This window comes from Panulirus ornatus, chromosome 38 (assembly GCF_036320965.1).
Source record: "Panulirus ornatus isolate Po-2019 chromosome 38, ASM3632096v1, whole genome shotgun sequence".
Lineage (NCBI taxonomy): Eukaryota > Metazoa > Arthropoda > Malacostraca > Decapoda > Palinuridae > Panulirus > Panulirus ornatus.
This window is the reverse complement of record NC_092261.1, coordinates 16902815-16922052: the sequence shown is the minus strand read 5'-3', so window position 1 is coordinate 16922052 and position 19238 is coordinate 16902815. Positions and strand designations below refer to the sequence as shown.

Below are 19238 nucleotides of genomic sequence, written 5' to 3'. Positions count from 1 at the left end.
AGCTTTTCTGTTTTCGGTCAACCTTCACTGCTTTCTTCTGATTATTTACATGCATTTAGATTTGGTGTCGTATATTTGTTAGTCATGAATATATGTGAAGTGCTGTTTCTGGTAGTCTTGTATGTTCATTGTTTTTTAAGTGTAGAAAGTGTTTATAGGGGTGTTTTTCACTCTGAAGTGTTTACAGAGGAAGTGTTTTTTAAACTTAATGCAATGCCTTATGTTTCCGTGTGCTCAGGGCTGGGATCAGGTTAAAGTTTACCTTCAGTGTTTCACTCTGAATATTGTTAGTGAGACAGCTCTGCAGTAGTAGCACAGGAGTGAACAGCTTTGCTTCATTGCCAGCGAACTTCATTGGTTCGTGGGATCTGAATCTTGGTTCTACCGCTCTAATTTGTACTCGGCAGTGGCCAAAATTGGTAGTCAGCCACTTGTGAGAGCCCAAACAACAAGCCCTTTTCATGTTTGCCGGTAACCTGTGTTAAGCGGAAGTGTTTTTTCTCTAGTTCATAGTTAGATATAGATAATGGAATTCTAACCCTGTCGTCCTGCTTGGCCTCCAAGACCAAATTTGAATTCGGCTTTGCAAATTCTGGTAAATGTTGGGTTCTGTGCTGTTCTATGATTTGCCAATTTTAGGTGCTCGACGGCCTTAGTTGGGTAACACGCTTGAGTTCTCTCAGACTGGTTCAAAACGGCAAGTTTTCATAGTTATTAGAACCAATAAAACATCGTTAAATTCAAGACTCTCTAATATAACTTTCCATATATAAAGTAGAATTTAGCGTAATGGAAATAGAAATTTTCAAGGAGAAACATACGCAAGGACAGAAGTCAGGCAGGTCCCCACTGCTCCCTTGCTGTGGTGGCCATGACATGCGCAGTGAAATGCGCAATCGTTGCTGTTCCAACTCCACCGATGATTGTGATATTACGCTCAGTGTTTTTCAAGTCTGTTCTGCCTGCTGTTGTAGTGTCTACCCATCCTCTCAGTAAGTGATACTTTAGTTAGCACCAAAGCAATGTCTCTGTTGCTTTTACGTGGCAGTCGGTCTTCCCTGAGCTTTTAATCAGCCTGTCATAATCTCTGATCACAGCTCCATGGTAGGTGTCCGCCATTGTTGTTTTCATTGGAACGTCATGTTCCAATTCTTTATTTTTCAATTTCTTTTACTTAGTTTATCCATTGATGTTTTCGGCTTTTTCACTCGTTTAAAAATTTGGTTTTAATTATGTTCATCAAATTCTTAAATGTTCTTGGGGTTGCATCTGGTAGCCCCATATGTTATTATACCAATGAAGTGTTTTTCGTGCAGTCCAGTGTTGTGTTTTCGTGTGCTTAGGGCAGGTTCATGATGGAGTTTGCATTCAGTAGATCTCTTTGACTATTGTTGGTGGTTCTTTGAAGTGATTTCTTCGCCCTTTAAACACAGTCTCAGGAGAGAAGTTGAGTGAAGCCAGCCCCAAAGAGTAACATAGATGCACACCGGCGGTCCATGTTTCGCTGCTGGCGAAGTGCAACGTTTGGGTGAGTTCTAAAACTTGGCTTTTCCCTGGAGCATCGCTTCCGCACGTCCGAAGATTGGTAGACACCCACTTCTGAAAGCTTGAACAACAGACTCATTTGGTCTACCTATTACTAATGTTAAGTGGCAGTATTGTTCCAAGTGCATTTGTCTAGCTCATAATCGAGACAAGGCTGACGGAATTTGCTCCACCCTGCTTCCTGCCTTCTTCATAGATATCCGTTAGCTTTCTACGATTTCTAGTGAAGATTCTACGGTAGGGGTCTGGTTTCTGCATTGGTCTTAAACGCTTGAATTCCTTCAAGCTGTTACAAAGCATTGGAAGCCATCGTCATCAGAAAGCAGTAGTTATTAGTATTCATATTCTAGACTCGAAGTTATAGAAAAGGTTAAAACCATGAATTATGACTTAGGCCATACGGTGGCAGTAGTGACAGCTACATGCGCAGTGACACTGCGTATGATCGTGTAATCTTCTGTTTCGAGTTCGCTGATGGCTGTGTTCCTACGTTGTGATTTTCATGTCTTGTGTTGCCTGTTGTTGTAGTGTTTATTCATCTTTTCGGTAAGTCACACTTTAGCAATATGGCAGTCCATCTGTACCTTTTGTTTGGTAAACAGTCTTACTTGAGCTTAACTCAGCGTATCCAATACTTAGGATTACTGTTCCTGGCAAGGCCCCGCTATGTTCGTTGGTTTGAACGCTATGATTCTTTATTTCTGTCGTTTCAGTCTGTCTTCAGGTAATCTTCTCTGCTTTTAAGATTATTCATAAAATTTTAGATTTTTTTTCAAACTGTATGTTTCATAATTTTGAATGTGCAAGTTTCTGATTTCGGTAACCCCATCTGTTTATTGCTCCTTAATTGTCTGCTGGTATTCTACAGTTTTCACCCTACAGAATTTACGAAATTTATATACAATCGAAAGATCTGTTTTTCAGAAGCATCGGCTTGGAAACTTCACTAGGTAAGGTTCATTAGGACGTATATCATCGCTCATAAAAAAAAAAGGAAGGGAAAAGTATGCGACGGATACTGTAACATTGCCATCGTGATAGTAAAGTGTCTGCATTATGTTTTTCATGCATTGAAGTTAATACAGCGCGCTGTTTTGTTTTCATGTGCATAGGGCTGACTCAGGGTGGAGTTTCCCTTCATTATTCATCTCTGCTTACTGTTAGTGGCTCTGCGAGTGTGGCTCCTTCGCTCTTACTCACACCCTCAAGGAAGGGAGGTTGCGTGAGTTCATCGCCACAAGAGTACGATAAGGTGGACCTCCACCTTGCTTCGCTGCTCGTGAACCGCAACGGTTTGTGGGTTCTGCCCAACTGTCTTCGCACCCGTAGGGACGAAGATTGCTAGCCAGCCACAAACGAAAGCTTTGGTGGGCCTGTGACCAGTGATAAGCCTCCTGCTTTCCTCCTAAGCTTTAGAATTTGCTGCTTATGAAATCTGGTAGAGACTGGGTTCTGTGTTGTATGATATGCTCATATTACTGGTCCAGCTCATTCACTGGTGTGCAACGGCTGAATTTTTTTGCTACCCACTCTGCAAACCAGCGGGTTTGGAAAGCCACTGAGATTAGAAGAAAAACTTAATCTATGCTTACCACTGTAACAATGCATTTATCAAGTAGAGTTTAGGAAAGGGAAATTGAATTTCCGAAGTGTAAACATACTAGAAAATTCGACCCAAGTTAACCCACCATCGCTCGCTGTCGGCAACAGCCATAAGCAAGTGCGCATTGACACTGCGCATGGTCCCCATGTGTAATCTAACTTTTCTGACTCCAATGATGGCTTTATTATAAGGTCCAATGCTTTTTAATTCTGCTGTGCCTCCTGCCATGGTGTTTACTCATCTTTCAATGAGCACTAAGACAATTTCTGATTTTTTCCTTGTCAATCTGTCCTTCTCGAGATTTTATTCAGCGTGTCATTACGTAGGATTATAGTTCTCAGCTACGCTCCCGCCAGTTTTGGTTCGGTTGGAACGCCATATTCCACTTCATATTTTCTTTTATTATTCATCAATTCTTTAATTTGATGTCTAGGTTGTTTCACAAACTTGTATTTGTGTAAGATGTTGCTTTTAGTAGCCCTATATGTTTGCGTTGTTTTACTGTCCCAGGGGAGTGTTTACGTTAGTGTTAATAGTAAAGTTAGTGCAATACATTGTTGCGTGTTCGTGTTCTTATGCTGGCTCAGTGTGGAGAGTACCTTTATTAGCCCAGTCTGACAATTGTTGGTGGTTCTGCAAACTGTGGCTGTCCGCACCCTCTCGGGAGAGAGGTTGATTGAGGCTAACACTTAGACTAGCATAGTAGCAGACTGTTATGCTTCGGTGTTAGCAAAGTGCCATGGTTTTTGAGTTGTAAATCTACTATCTACTCTTCCCCACTGGCGAAGATTGTAAGCCAGAAACATCTTTTTAGAGCCTGAACAATGGGCACTTTTTATTTGGAGGGCTGCCATCCATGGGATGCCAGATTTATCAACACACAGTCGCTGGGATGCACATTGTTACTCAACAGCCGACATCGCATGTCAAGCGTGGTTGCCATGGACAGGCAAGTGTTATGCAATGCATTAGCCTTTCCTTTCGTTCCTTGTGCATTTCAAATCAAAGATGGAGTCTCAGCCTGCTGGTGTGCTCTCCGCTTCGTTTAGTGTACATGGGAAGTGGCGACATCTGCTGCTGCCAAGTGTGCTGTGGCAGTTTGTGCCACAGTACAGGTCATCGGTTTTTCTCCGCCCATGCCACTTGCGCTACTGATGAGGTGTTTGATGTGACCCAGTGTGATGTCTTCTCAGAACGAGTAGATGAGCTCATTGCCATAGAGGTAGTTGACTTGATGTGCCTTGCTTAAAAGGAACTCAGGTATACTTGGATCATTGCTTGTCAGGTTGCCTCGAAGCAGAAAAGGCCCACGTATGGTGTGGGCGGACCTGGTGCAAACAGTGCAAATAAGGATTCTTCGCCATTCAGGGTCCCATTCACCCTCCTCATCCCATGCCGAGGTACGGCCCCCTGGCCCAGGACACCATCGACCTCTGATGAGCGACGGAGTACGCTTTCACCACGGCTCTCTTCCAAGAAGCCTCCATCCCGCTGTAGGGAGGAGAGGCGTTCGGGCGGGAGGTCCATCTCTTCATTAGTTGTATCTGCCTCCCCAGCATAGGACACCCGCCTTACGTGTCCCTTCCAACTGGATCACAACCGGCAGTCCACCTTTGATGTTCAGGTTTTGGTGTCCTCAGTGATGGCGCAGTTGATCGATCTTTCCGTAGTGCAGTGCAGCCTCAGAGAGGATATCCGGGGCATATCTTGGGTGATTCACCATCCCGCTTTGTATATACAGGGGGTTCCCTGCGGTCTACTCATATGGTGTGTAGGGCTGAAGGACTGGTGGATGGAAGTGCCTCCCAGACCAACGCTACCACGTCGATGGCTTCCGCATTTGCGGCATGGGCAGGTTGCAGGTGGCTCTACAAGGCTCCAGCATGAATGCTAATTTGTAGCCTTTTTGGTGGGCGTCAGGTTCGATGTGAAATGGTGGAAGGTTCCCGGTTCCAGCCATGTCCAGCCGTTTACAAGCGAAGGGAATGCTTGTGCGGACTGACTTCATGGCAGTCGATATCACGGCTTTAACTGGTATGTTTTGTGAAGGCAGAAGTGAATATTTTATGCTAGATTCTAGTTAGTTATTTGAGTTATAAGGCAAAGAATCTTACCGGTAGCTATTATGGATGATATTTCTGGACTCTTACTTGACAAGACAGTTTGTAGTTTGATATTTTGACTTGAATATTTATCGTTCAGTTGAAAGTTGTAAATAGTGCTCGGTAGTATATGTTTTACTTTTGCATACTCTGCTTATTTGTGATCATAGGTTTTAGTAGTTAGTCTTTAAATGAACTGGACCATCCTAGTCAGTGGCAGACATGTGACGATGTAGTTCACAAGTAATCTGAGTTGGCATTGTCACCGATTTATAATATGAACTAGAAATTAATTATCAGTTGGAACTATTACCGTTTTGGATATCCTGCCCTAGTTAGGTTTGGTTTGGTTTCAACTTGAGACTTTGGCGAGCAACGATGGAGCGAACTGCAGTATATGGTCTGGAGGAATCCTGTCAGCAAGGGACATGTCCCACGACATTAATTGGTGGTAGAGCTGGACGTCAGACCAGGACCAATGGATTGGAAGTCAACAACGCTCTGACCAGTACGCTACCAATCACGAGAGCCAGCACAAGTGTTCTTAGAAATTACTATCGACAAAGGTTGTTTTACGAAATCCCACGTTAAAATTTTAGCAGGACAAATAATTGCTACATCGTTCACGTTTTAAGTCTGGTCTGTTAACACCCTTCTATTGATCTAGTGTCTATTCATGATTACACGTTAGGGAAAAACTAGAAGAACATATTGATGTATAGAAAACCGAGTAATACCATTTTCTATGGTGAGTGTGGTGGCAGTGTGGGTTGGTCGTCCTTGATACGGCCGTCCTCGGAGATATTCTATTTATTCGTCGGTTGATAACAAAGCTGTATATCCATCGTCAAGGACAGGATATGATGCTCTTATGATCACATTTCGTTTCAGTCTTGGTTTACCGTAGAAAAATAAGGCAGTATCTAGAAGCTGACTGACGTCAGACGGAGTCAAAATTGTTTTGAAACGAGGACGATGTCTGACTCCGAATACTTACAGTGGCTGTGACTTGGATTGATTCACGTTCAAAATATATACGTTGTTATATTTGAAATCGTTTTCTGATGCATATGTTTTAGTGACAAACGCATGTAGCACAAGCACATAGAATATTATTAAGTATATAGTAAAAACAAACGTTATGAAACGAAAAAATGGCGTGCAAGTCATTTCTCTAGAATGAGACAGTGGTTTGCATGATGGTCGAAGAGCGGGCTTCTCTCAGAGTTCGGAACGAATGACTACTTTATGATTCTTGCGTTCATTTCATGGCTTGTTGTGGTGAGTCCCAGTATCGCGACAAGAGTTCCGGGAAGTTTTGTGGTTGAGTCCTAGGGGACTAGAAAAGAAAGAAGTAAGGTACTAGCAACTAAGATACTCGGGATAAAACTCATGTTACTGACACAAGGGATGGTGGAGAGGTTAGGATGTGACTACGGGTGACCTTTCGCCAGCTCGGTAGCTGCCAGCCAGCTTTATATGCTTTCAGCTTGGAGTTGATTGATATTGGTATACACTAAGGTCTTATTTCTAGCCAGGTATGAGTAACACATTTGGAGATTAATGGCTGTAACCAATGCAGAATGAGTGATGAACTATATGTGTACTTGGACGGTTTACAACTCTTACTGTAGTTACCACAGCTAGAAAATTTTTGGAACCTATGAACTCGATGGACAGAAACTTTGGAGTATATTACTATTCCTTCAGGTGTCAGCTTTTGATTGTTCATCCTGAAACATGTAACCCGACGTACAGGTTATTACAGTTAACTTGGTTTTAGTAATTTGCCAGTTTAGCTCATCCTAGTGACCATTTTTGTTTCAGATTTCCAATATGCAAATAGAAACAGACCACCGGGTCCTATTGAAGCTTCATGTTGCCACTGAAGGAAATTAAAATTTGTGGTAAGAGTTCGCCCCTCTGCCAAGCCTTCCCTGTACATGGCAACGACACGCGATCTCGCACCAGCAGACAACAATAATAATGGAACATTTCCATAATGATTATCTGCTTCTGGGGAGTTTATGTAAGAGTTTTACAGGTTACAGTCGTCTAGGCGGAGAACTACTGCACTTGGTCACCGTGAGTAAGGCTAGAATAGACGGGTGGGTGGTGGCTACTGTACTGGAACATAGTGAGGTAGGATAGGTTCGGTCAGACGCGAAGCGGTGGCTACTATACTGGATCACGGTGAGGTGGCCCAGGATTGGCCGGTGAGTGGTGGCTACTGTAGTGAGTTATGGTGAGTTGGCCAGGGTCGGCTGGAAAGGGAGCGGCAGCTCGTCTAAGGGATCACGGTGAGGTAGGCTAGCTAGCGGTCGGCTGGCCGGGGAGCGGCAGCTTGTTTACTTGATCGCGATGAGGATGTTCTAGGGTCGGCTGGCCGGGGAGCGGCAGCTCGTCTACTGGATCGTAGTGAGGTAGGATAGGGTCGGGTCGGCGGGCCTGGGAGCGGCAACTCGTCGTATCGCGGTGAGGTAGGCTAGGGCCGGCTGGCCGGGGAGCGACAGCTCGTCTACTGGATCGTAGTGAGGTAGGATAGGTTCGGGTCGGCGGGCCAGGGAGCGGCAGATCGTCTACTGGATCGCGGTGAGGTAGGCTGGGGTCGACTTGCCAGGGAGCGACAGCTCGTCTACTGGATCGTAGTGAGGTAGGATAGGGTCGGGTCGGTGGGCCTGGGAGCGGCAACTCGTCGTATCGCGGTGAGGTAGGCGAGGGTCGGCTGGCCGGGGAGCGGCAGCTCGTCTACTGGATCGTTGTGAGGTAGGATAGGGTCGGGTCGGCGGGCCTGGGAGCGGCAACTCGTCGTATCGCGGTGAGGTAGGGTAGGGTCGGCTGGCCGGGGAGCGGCAGCTCGTCTACTGGATCGTGGTGAGGTAGGATAGGGTCGGGTCGGCGGGCCTGGGAGCGGCAACTCGTCGTATCGCGGTGAGGTAGGCTGGGGTCGGCTGGCCGGGGAGCAGCAGCTTCTCTGCTGGATTGCGGTGTCAGACACAAAGGGTGCAGTGGCTACTGCACTCGGTCATGGCGATGTAAGGGTGGAGGGTTGGTCTGCCGGGGAACGATGTCTCTTCTGCTGGGTCACTGTTAAGTAGGTTGAGGTTGGCAATTCGAGGAGTTGTTGTTATTGTAATAGGTCACGATGAGGTAAGCTAGGGTGAATCGGAGAGACGAGCGGGGTTTGTCCAAAGGTTCGCATGATTATCATCCTTGATAATGTGTTCTCTGTACGAGGCATCGCACATGACGTTGACCTGTCCTCCAACCCCTTGTTGTGGATTAGATGATGGTAGAGTGCGGTAACCTTAACGATTTAATGTAAGTTAAAAGTGTGTATGAAAAAGAGTGGGACATCTCAGCAATATTGGATGCATAGAGAATGAGATATCTGCATCAGAGTTTATTAGCAGGCAAATCCAGCGTCTCTGTTCGCGGTTAACTATGACTAAGTTTTCATAACGAAGTAGGCAATATACCTGGAAGTATCACAGTCACTAATGTAACCGCATTTTCATGTTAAAGATATTATGTAGATTGTTTAAATGGGTTATGAAATTCGGTTTATAACTATCTAAACATTGAAAATTACAATCTAGGCAACCGATAGTGTTCGTTCCTTGTCGTCATCGTTGTGTTTTATTCTGTTGGCAGAGAAAACTTGAACCCCTCGGAAAACCACCTCAGCAGACGACGCTGCAAGTATCGCGGTGGCAGCGGGAGACAAACCCTCTTCCCCTTCTAGGGAACGCGATGGGCATCCCTCCCCGTTGAGCGGCAGGCGAATTTTGCACGGCAAAGTAACAAACCACAGAACTCCAGCGAGAAATGAGTGCCTGAGGGAGCAGCAGATTCCGACCGAAACTTAGATTCTGGTCTGGAGCAGTGTACACGGAGGAGAAGTGTGTATTTACCTCTCATGGCAAGGTTTACTGCTGGAGGAAGAACTTTACCTGATAAGAAGTTGATGATTTGTTGCTGTTCAGAGAATGAGAACGTCATAGTTATGGTAATAAGAAATCACGTGGATAACCAAGTATTAATGATATATGAAACTGTTTATAGACCACAAATGATATTAATCATGTCGAATAACTACAATAAGCGATAAGATTTTACAAAACTTCACAGGCACAAATGACCGAGCCAACATGAGCGAGGAGGCCATTCAGGTCCCGTTCTCTGCTACATCTAGAGGAAAGTGACATTACATGGCCTGGGTGACGTTTTCAATATTGGAGGTCGCTTTACTGCAACGACTATTGCAGCAACTGCTGGAGGAACGTTTCTTGCCGTCTCTGCTGGCGAGGGGCTTACCTTTCCTTGCCGGGTCTGTCATTTCTATTAACTACAGGTGCCCCGTCAACACTGCTCGTGTTGTTGAACGCTGGCGCCTTGGAAAAAGACACCCTACAGCTCCTGGACTAGGTCAGCAAAGGAGCGGACCTAATTGTCATTGAACATGTTTTCGCAGAAATGGTGTACACCTGGCAACCAGAAGACAAAAGATTACAAATCATCACTTAATGAGCCACTTCCACGGCCTTCGGGAACTCTGCAGGCTGGACGAGGTATTAAATTGTACCTTAAAACTGGGTGTCATTTGATAGATCTATTATTGCTTAATGAATATTAGTATCAATGATAAGCAGAGGACACTGTATACTTCTACGATATCTAGAGGAAAATATATGCATATTTTTGATTTATATGCATATTCATAATTTATTTACGCTGTTATGGAGGGTTGTTCATGCCCAGTTATGAGTTAAATGTCGGCCACCAACAGCTATATGGAAAAATTAACTAGTGATAACGATTACAATAAAATATCTTCACCGTTAATTGTGTTTGATTATATGTCTATTGTTTTTGTTTTATTAAACACCGAACCTCTCACCAACTCATGGCAACGGAGCAGTGTGATACGAACGACGAGTCATCAGTAAAGAGAAAGAAATTAATAATTTGAGTATCAGCCAACTTTACTGCTGACGAATGAAGAAGTGTATCAATATCTGTTTACGAAAAGGACAGATCCATAGTGATATCAGTATCCATACGAATATCATATAATGGGGAAATCGTGTGGCATTATTGTAACCTATTTCCATAATTGATATCAGCAGTGTTCAGCTAAGTATACACCTTTCTGCTCAGAGATTATTTACCCGTACTACAGCAGCACTTGGTTCAGTGGTTTGCATTACCCTTTTGCAGCTTTCTCCTGCTTCCAGCTTTATAGATATTGCACCCTCTCCAACTGAAATGTTTGAAGTACATTGTTAGAATAATGAATGAGGATGAATGTCACTAGACGACATTCGTAGAAGTTGATTGTATAGAAATAAGTAAGATCTACTTTCATGCACAGAGGATAATGATACTATGTATAGTTGTATACATATACCACAAATATTTATAGAAAAACATCGTTCTGTTTCATCAGCCTTTAGCAGAAAACTACGGGTATACGTAAAGGAGAAAGCATGGGTAACTTTGGTAGACTTTCTGTACCAAAAAGCGAAAATAAGTCGTACGAGGGAATTGGAAGCAAATATTTCTCTACGCTATTGAAGCAGTGGTTATAAGAAAGATACTTTGTGCCAATGTTTATGAAACAGAAAAAAATACAAAGATAGATCTGTGTTCCCAACAATACGAAGCAAATTGATTTTTATTAGAATGAGGATATTGCAAAACACCGAAAAAAAATAAGCTTAATATTTTGCTGATACAAAAGAATATAATAATTTCCCTACGTTCTCAGCACTTCAAAATTTTTCTATATTTACAAGCAATGGCTTGATAATTTTTTCATCACTGTGTGGGTCTTATTTGCGTTGTTTTGATATCAATTTGGCACCGTTTAGATGTTTTTAACAGGTGGTGTATTTAGAAATCATTTTACCTATTCAATTAACTGTCAGGCAAACACTATAAGATGAATTTATTTACCTCATTTTGTGCTTTATACGATTAATTACATGTGTTCTCTTGTTTCATCTATGACTATGTGCTTGTATGCATAGTCCTGTATTTCGCTTAAACAAGATGCTTATAAAGTATTAACTGACACTGCATATTACTACCTGTGTTTTCATTTTCAATGAGTATGTCTGAATATATATGCAGGTAGCCAGAAATACTATTGCATATTAGGTCGCTATGCTTTGCAAGAATTATCTTGCTTTGCAAGAATTGATAATTATTCTCCATCCATGCACAGGACACTATTGAATTATCTAAAGACTATGATATGTTAGAGTCTGTGTTTATATTTTAGGCAGATTTATGACTGCTTGTGCTTGCATATCAGTATCTGGTATGCATACATGTCAGACAGTTATACTTTGATATCGTATTTTGTATTACAACATGCATGTTTGTATGCATGTGCATACAGTCTACCATAAGGTGTAAAAAAATGTTCTGATATATGTCTGTCGATACTGTATAGCACCAGATGAATATCACATGATCATTTGTTTCCTTTTATCACAATATATTAGAATGAAGTGAAATGTAAGAGTATTAAGGAAATCTAAGTGGCAATAAACTACCAGCACGAACCGAAGATAGGCTCAGGACTTATATACATAATTACCAATTCATATTAGCATCAGCAAAGAAAAAAAAAGATATATGATTCTTGAACCATAGATAGGATTTTGTCATTTAACAAAGTGTCAATTTATATTAAGTTTTTGCATTGCTAAAGCAAAACATAACGTTTATACCACATAAGACAGAACAAAGGAATTTTTTCTCTGCAAAAATAATAGCAGATTTGAATAGCTTAAGATTACCTTTAAGTTTCTCGTTTTCTCTGGGAGTTAATTTTTATTTTTCCCGTTTTCTAATTGTTCTTAATTAGCCCCTCCAGATGGCAACACTGCACGCGCATCACAAAATAGAACATGTCAAAGTCTTGAATTGCCCTTCTTCGTATTTTCCTCGCTGAACACGGCCGCCATTTGTAGTCTTATCTGTTTCGCCTCCCAAGAGGGATGTGTTCTTACGCTTTGTATTTCAAGTCTGTGTTGCCTGATGTAATGTCTACTCGTCTTTTCGGTAAGTAAGACTTAGCTTTAGCACTATGACAATGTTTCTGTGCATTTTTCTTAACAAGTGGGCTTCCTTACGCTTTCATTCCGCGTATCAATGCTTAGGAAGGATCACACTGCTCCGAGCTAGGAAACCATTTTTGTTTCGTTTAGAATGCCACGATCGTCTCTCTTCTTTTAGCTTGTCTGTCTTCCGTTAAGCTTTACTGTTTTCTTCGGATTATTCACATATATTTAGATTTAGTGTCGTATGTTTATTAGCCTTAGATATATGTGAAGTGCTGCTTCTGGTAGCCTTGTATGTTCATTGTTTTTTAAGTGTAAAGCATTGTTTATAGTCGTGTTTTTCACTCGGTGAAGTGTTTACAATGGAAGTTTTTTTTTAAAAGCTTAATGCAGTGCTTTATGCTTCAGTTTGCTCAGAGCTGGGATCAAGGTAAAGTTTACCTTCAGTGGCTCAGTCTTAATATTGTTAGAGACAGCTCTGCAGTAGTAGCACAGGAGTGGACATCTTTGCTTCATTGCCAGCGAACGTCATTGGTTCGTGGGTTCTGAACCTTGGTTCTACCGCTCTAATTTGTCTTCCGCAGGGGCAAAAAGTGGTAGCCATGCACTTTTGAGAGCCCGTATAACAGGCTCTTTTCATCTTGTGACTCGGTAACAAGTGTTAAGTGGCAGTGTTTTCTCTAGTGCATCTGCCTAATTCATAGTTAGACAAAGATGATGGAATTCATTGACCTTTGCGTCCTGCTTGGCTTCCAAGCCTTTGAATTCGCATTGCAAATTCTGGTAAAAGTTGAGTCCTGTGATGTTCTATGATTTGCCAACTTTAGTTGCTTGGTGGACTTAGTAATGTAGAACGCTTGAATTTCCTCAGACTGTTTCAAAATGGCAAATTTCAAAATTATCAGAGCCAATAAGACATCGATATATTCAAGTCTCATTGATATAACTTTGCATATGTATGAGAGTTTCCCTTAATATGAAAATAAGAATTCCTAAGGATGAATATACTCGAGGACGCTATTTAGGCAAGCCACCACTTCTCTCCAGCGGCGGTGGGCATATCTCTATGCACAGTGACATTGCATAGGGCAGTGTGCAATCGTAGCTGTTCCGAGTCTACTGATGACTGTGATAGTACGCTCAGTGTAAGTCTGTGTTGCCTGCTGCAGTCGGTCTTCACCGAACTTTGCCTGTCAATATCTCGGATTACAGCTCCATGGTACGCTTCTGCCATTGTTATTTTGATTGGAACGTCATGTTACACTTCTTTTCTTACAATCTTTTTCAGTTCATTTCTTCGTTCATGCTTTTTTTCGAGTCTTTTTTTACTCATTTTAAAATTTGGTGTTGAATAGGTTTCTCAAATTTTCAAATGTGTTAGGGGTTGCATCTGGTAGCCCCATATGATTAAGGTTTTATTGTGTTAATGAAGTGTTTTTCGCGTAGTGAAGTCAGTGCAGTGTAGCGTTGTGTTTTCGTGTGCTTGGGGATAGGTTCATGATGGAGTTTGCATACAGCAGATCTGTAAGACTCACGCACGCATGCCATTATTTTTTCATGAGCTTTTTGTTTTCATCATTTTACTGTGAGCTGCATATACTGGCTCACTGTTCTCAAGAGCTGCTGTTAATCAGGATGTTTGAACACGTAATGGCTGATCTATTGTTTGAACACGTTGTTGAATTGGTGTTCACTGGCCCTAATATAACCCTAACTAGTGTTACTTGAGGGTACACACACTGGCCAGCCTCGTCACATCGTTCACTTGTGTGTGTGTCGTAGTCTGTCATAAGACCATTGTTCAGAGGACTATAGATGTACGTACTTGTTTTCATATCAAAACTGCAAAGGCCACCTGAATTTCATTGAGCACCACCGAACGAAGAAAGACCTGATCTCTAACTTACCAACTCAACCTTACACGCCTGAAGATGGAGTGCACTAACCTCCATATCTTGAGATGGAGTCCATTGGCTTTCATGGCTTGAGACAGAGTAAACTGGCCTCCATGTCTGGAGACGTGGTCTACTGGCCTCCACATCTGAAGACGGAGTCTATTGGCCTCCACCTTTGGAGTAGTGCATTGGCCTCCACGTCTGGAGACGGAATCCAATGGTCTCCACGTCTGGAGACGGAGTGCATTCGCCTCTACGTCTGGAGACGTAGCCCATTGGCCTCCACGTTTGGAGACGGAGTCGACTGGCCTCCACGTGTGGTGGCTTAGTCCGCTCGCCTCCACATCTGGAGACGGAGTGCACTGGCCTCCACGTCCGTAGACGGAGTGCACTAAACTTCACGTTTGGAGACGGGGTCCACTGGCCTCCACATCTGGAGACGGAGTCTGCTGGTGACAATTTCATGAAGCACATATTCTATGAATAATCACCAACAAGTCAGTTAGGTTTACCCTAACCATTCATCAAGCACATTTTGCATGATGTAACACCTTCATGATAGTTTAGTTTATCCTGACCGTCTCCATATACGTTTTCGTTTAAAAGTTACAAGCTTATTGGTAAGATGGGGCTGTTGGCGATTTTTGAAAACTCTAATGGCAAGTTTTTTTAAAGTCCAGCTTTCACGCCGTCAGCAGACCCGCAGAGCATTGGATGCGGCCAGCCCGCAGCATGGAATCCTGTTTTTAAACAATAAGGTCGTGTGATTGGCAAGACTCAGAATGATTTAGGGCTGCTGGAAAACTTTCTGGAGTCTTCTAACGTTGCAGTCTGCAAACGACGCGTTCAGCTGATTTTGGAGTAAACAAAACAAGGGCCCTCAAACTTATAGATTTACTTGGGACTTCTGTTCCGGCTAACAGCATACCATATGAATCAGGTTTTCCGGGGTCCACGGGTCATCACTCTGGAACTTTTGTTGTGGCTAACGACTGCCCGTTTGATCGGTTTTTGCTGGGCCCACGGGTGGTTAAACTTAAGGATTCCCTTTACGATTTCTTTTCTGTCTCACGCCAGACCATTTTGATAAGGTTTTGAGGGGTTCACAGGTCATCAAACATTAAGCTTCGCTTTGGGACTTTTTTCTGCCTAACGCCAAACTATTCTCATTGGGTATTACGTGGCCCAGGGGTCTTCATACCAATGCTTTAATCTGGAGATTTTGTTCTGTCTAACGCCAGGGGATAGGGGAGAAAGAATACTTCCCACGCATTCCTCACGTGTTGTTGAAGGCGACTAAAGGGGACGGGAGCGGGGGGCTGGAAACCCTCCCCTCCTTGTACTTCAACTTTCTAAAAGGGGAAACAGGAGTCACGCGGGGAGTGCTCATCCTCCTCGAAGGCTCAGATTGGGGTGTCTAAATGTGTGTGGATGTAACCAAGATGAGAAAAAAGGAGAGATAGGTAGTATGTTTGAGGAAAGGAACCAGGATGTTTTGGATCTGAGTTAAACGAAGCTCAAGGGTAAAGGGGAAGAGTGGTTTGGGAATGTCTTGGGAGTAAAGTCAGGGGTTAGTGAGAGGACAAGAGCAAGGGGAGTAGCACTACTCCTGAAACAGGAGTGGTGGGAGTATGTGATAAAGTGTAAGAAAGTAAACTCTAGAGTGATATGGGTAAAACTGAAAGTGGATGGAGAGAGATGGGTGATTATTGGTGCATATGTATCTGGGCAAGAGAAGAAAGATCATGAGAGGCAAGTGTTTTGGTAGCAGCTGAATGAGTGTGTTAGTAGTTTTGATGCAAGAGACGGGGTTATAGTGATGGGTGATATGAATGCAAAGGTGAGTAATATGGCAGTTGAGGGAATAATTGGTGTACATGGGGTGTTCAGTGTTGTAAATGGAAATAGTGAAGAGCTTGTAGATTTATGTGCTGAAAAAGGACTGGTGATTGGGAATACCTGGTTTAAAAAGAGAGATATACATAAGTATACGTATGTAAGTAGGAGAGATGGCCAGAGAGCGTTACTGTATTACGTGTTAATTGATAGGCGCGCGAAAGAGAGACTTTTGGATGTTAATGTGCTGAGAGGTGCAACTGGAGGGGATGTCTGATCATTATCTTGTGGAGGAGAAGGTGAAGATTTGTAGAGGTTTTCTGAAAAAGAAGAGGGAATGTTGGGGTGAAGAGAGTGGTGAGAGTAAGTGAGCTTGGGAAGGAGACTTGTGTGAGGAAGTACCAGGAGAGACTGAGGACAGAATGGAAAAAGGTGAGAACAAAGGACGTAAGGGGAATGGGGAAGATATCGGATGTATTTAGGGAAGCAGTGATGGCTTGCGCAAGGGATGCTTGTGGCATGAGAAGCGTAGGAGGTGGGCAGATTAGAAAGGGTAGTGAGTGGTGGGATGAAGAAGTAAGATTATTAGTGAAAGAGAAGAGAGAGGCATTTCGACGATTTTTGCAGGGAAATAACGCAAATGAGTGGGAGATGTATAAAAGAAAGAGGCAGGAGGTCAAGAGAAAGGTGCAAGAGGTGAAAAAGAGGACAAATGAGAGTTGGGGTTATAGAGTATCATTAGATTTTAGAGAGAATAGAAAGATGTCTTGGGAGGAGGTAAATAAAGTGCGTAAGACAAGGGAACAAATGGGAACATCAGTGAAGGGGGCATATGAGGAGGTGATAACAAGTAGTGGTGATGTGAGAAGGAGATGGAGTGAGTATTTTGAAGGTTTGTTGAATGTGTTTGATGATAGAGTGGCAGATATAGGGTGTTTTGGTCGAGGTGGTGTGCAAAGTGAGAGGGTTAGGGAGAATGATTTGGTAAACAGATAAGAGGTAGGGAAAGCTTTCCGGAAGATGAAAGCCGGCAAGGCAGCGGGTTTGGATGGTATTGCAGTGGAATTTATTAAAAAAGGGGGTGACTGTATTGTTGACTGGTTGGTGAGGTTATTCAATGTATGTATGACTCATGGTGAGGTGCCTGAGGATTGGCGGAATGCTTGCATAGTGCCATTGTACAGAGACGAAGGGGATAAAAGTGAGTGCTCAAATTACAGAGTTGAGTATTCCTGGGAAATTATGTGGGGGGATATTGATTGAGAGGGTGAAGGCATGTACAGAGCATCAGATTGGGAAAGAGCAGTGTGGTTTCCGAAGTGGTAGAGGATGTGTGGATCAGGTGTTTGCTCTGAAGAATGTATGTGAGAAATTCTTAGAAAAGCAAATGGATTTGTATATAGCATTTATGGATCTGAAGAAGGCAGATAGAGATGCTCTGTGGAAGGTATTAAGAATATATGGTGTGGGAGGCAAGTTGTTAGAAGCAGTGAAAAGTTTTTATCGAGGATGTAAGGCATGTGTACGTGTAGGAAGAGAAAGAAAGTGATTGGTTCTCAGTGAATGTTGGTTTGCGGCAGGGGTGCGTATTGTCTCCATGGTTGTTTAATTTGTTTATGGATGGGGTTGTTAGAGAGGTGAATGCAAGAGTTTTGGAAGGAGGGGCAAGTATGCAGTCTGTTGTGGATGAGAGAGCTTGGGAAGTGAGTCAGTTGTTCGCTGATGATACAGAGCTGGTGGCTGATTCGTGTGAGAAACTGCAGAAGCTGGTGACTGAGTTTGGTAAAGTGTGTGAAAGAAGAAAGCTGAGATCAAATGTGAATAAGAGCAAGGTTATTAGGTACAGTAGGGTTGAGGGACAAGTCAAGTGGGAGGTAAGTTTGAATGGAGAAAAACTGGAGGAAGTGAAGTGTTTTAGATATCTGGGAGCGGATTTGGCAGCGGATGGAACCATGGAAGTGGAAGTGAATCCTAGGCTGGGGGAGGGGGCGAAAGTTCTGGGAGCGTTGAAGAATGTGTGGAAGTCGAGAACATTATCTCGGAAAGCAAAAAAGGTAAGTTTGAAGGAATAGTGGTTCCAACAATGTTATATGGTTGCGAGGCATGGGCTATAGAGTTGTGCGGAGGAGGGTGGATGTGCTGAAAATGAGATGTTTGAGGACAATATGTCGATAAGTGGTTTGATCGAGTAAGTAATGAAAGGGTAAGAGAGATGTGTGGTAATGAAAAGAGTGTGGTTGAGAGAGCAGAAGAGGGTGTATTGAAATGGTTTGGTCACATAGAAAGAATGAGTGAGGAAACATTGACCAAGAGGATATATGTGTCAGAGGTGGAGGGAACGAGGAGAAGTGGGAGACCAAATTTTAGGTGGAAAGATGGAGTGAAAAAGATTTTGAGTGATCGGGGCCTGAACATGCAAGAGGGTGAAAGGCGTGCAAGGAATAGAGCGAATTGGAATGATGTGGTATCCCAGGGTCGACGTGCTGTCACTGGATTGAACCAGGGCATGGGAAGCGTCTGGGGCATGTGAAGCTTCTGTGGAAAGGGAGCTGTGGTTTCGGTGCATTATACATGACAGCTAGAGACTGAGTGTGAACGAATGTGGCCTTTGTTGTCTTTTCCTCGCGCTACCTCGTGCACATGCGGGGGAGAGGGTTTTGATATTTCATGTGTGGCGGGGTGGGGATGGGAATTAATAAAGGCAGACAGTATGAATTATGTACAAGTGTATATATGTATATGTCTGTGTGTGTATATATGTATACGTTGAGATGTATAGGTATGTATATTTGCGTGTGTGGACGTGTATGTATATACATGTGTATGTGGGTGGTTGGTCCATTCTTTCGTCTGTTTCCTTGCCCTACCTCGCTAACGCGGAAGACAGCAACAAAGTAAAATAATAAAAGAAAATAACGCCAGACTATTTTAATCGGATTTTGCAGGGCCCGCGGGTCATTAAACCTAAAGCTTCACTCTGGGACTTTCTTCTGCATAAGAGGACTACGCATATAAAACTTATATACTTCTGTACATAAATTAATGTTCCTTGCCTACATACTTTTATAGAAGGCAGTTAACGTTTGCATTATAATTTCCTTATTCTAAGCTTCAAGCTGTTATCTGTAATTACCCATATGAAACGATGAGAGGTTATGTGATTTTATCATTGAATGTAAGAATA

At 43.0% G+C, this 19238-nt stretch overlaps 1 long non-coding RNA gene across 1 annotated transcript; it reads left to right on the top strand.

Moving 5' to 3' along the window:
- Positions 1–906: 906 nt before the first annotated feature.
- On the top strand, positions 907–10075 carry LOC139760975 (uncharacterized). The gene is made up of 3 exons (XR_011715444.1): positions 907–992; positions 8905–9259; positions 9382–10075. It is a non-coding gene; the product is annotated as an uncharacterized lncRNA (long non-coding RNA).
- Positions 10076–19238: the final 9163 nt, after the last annotated feature.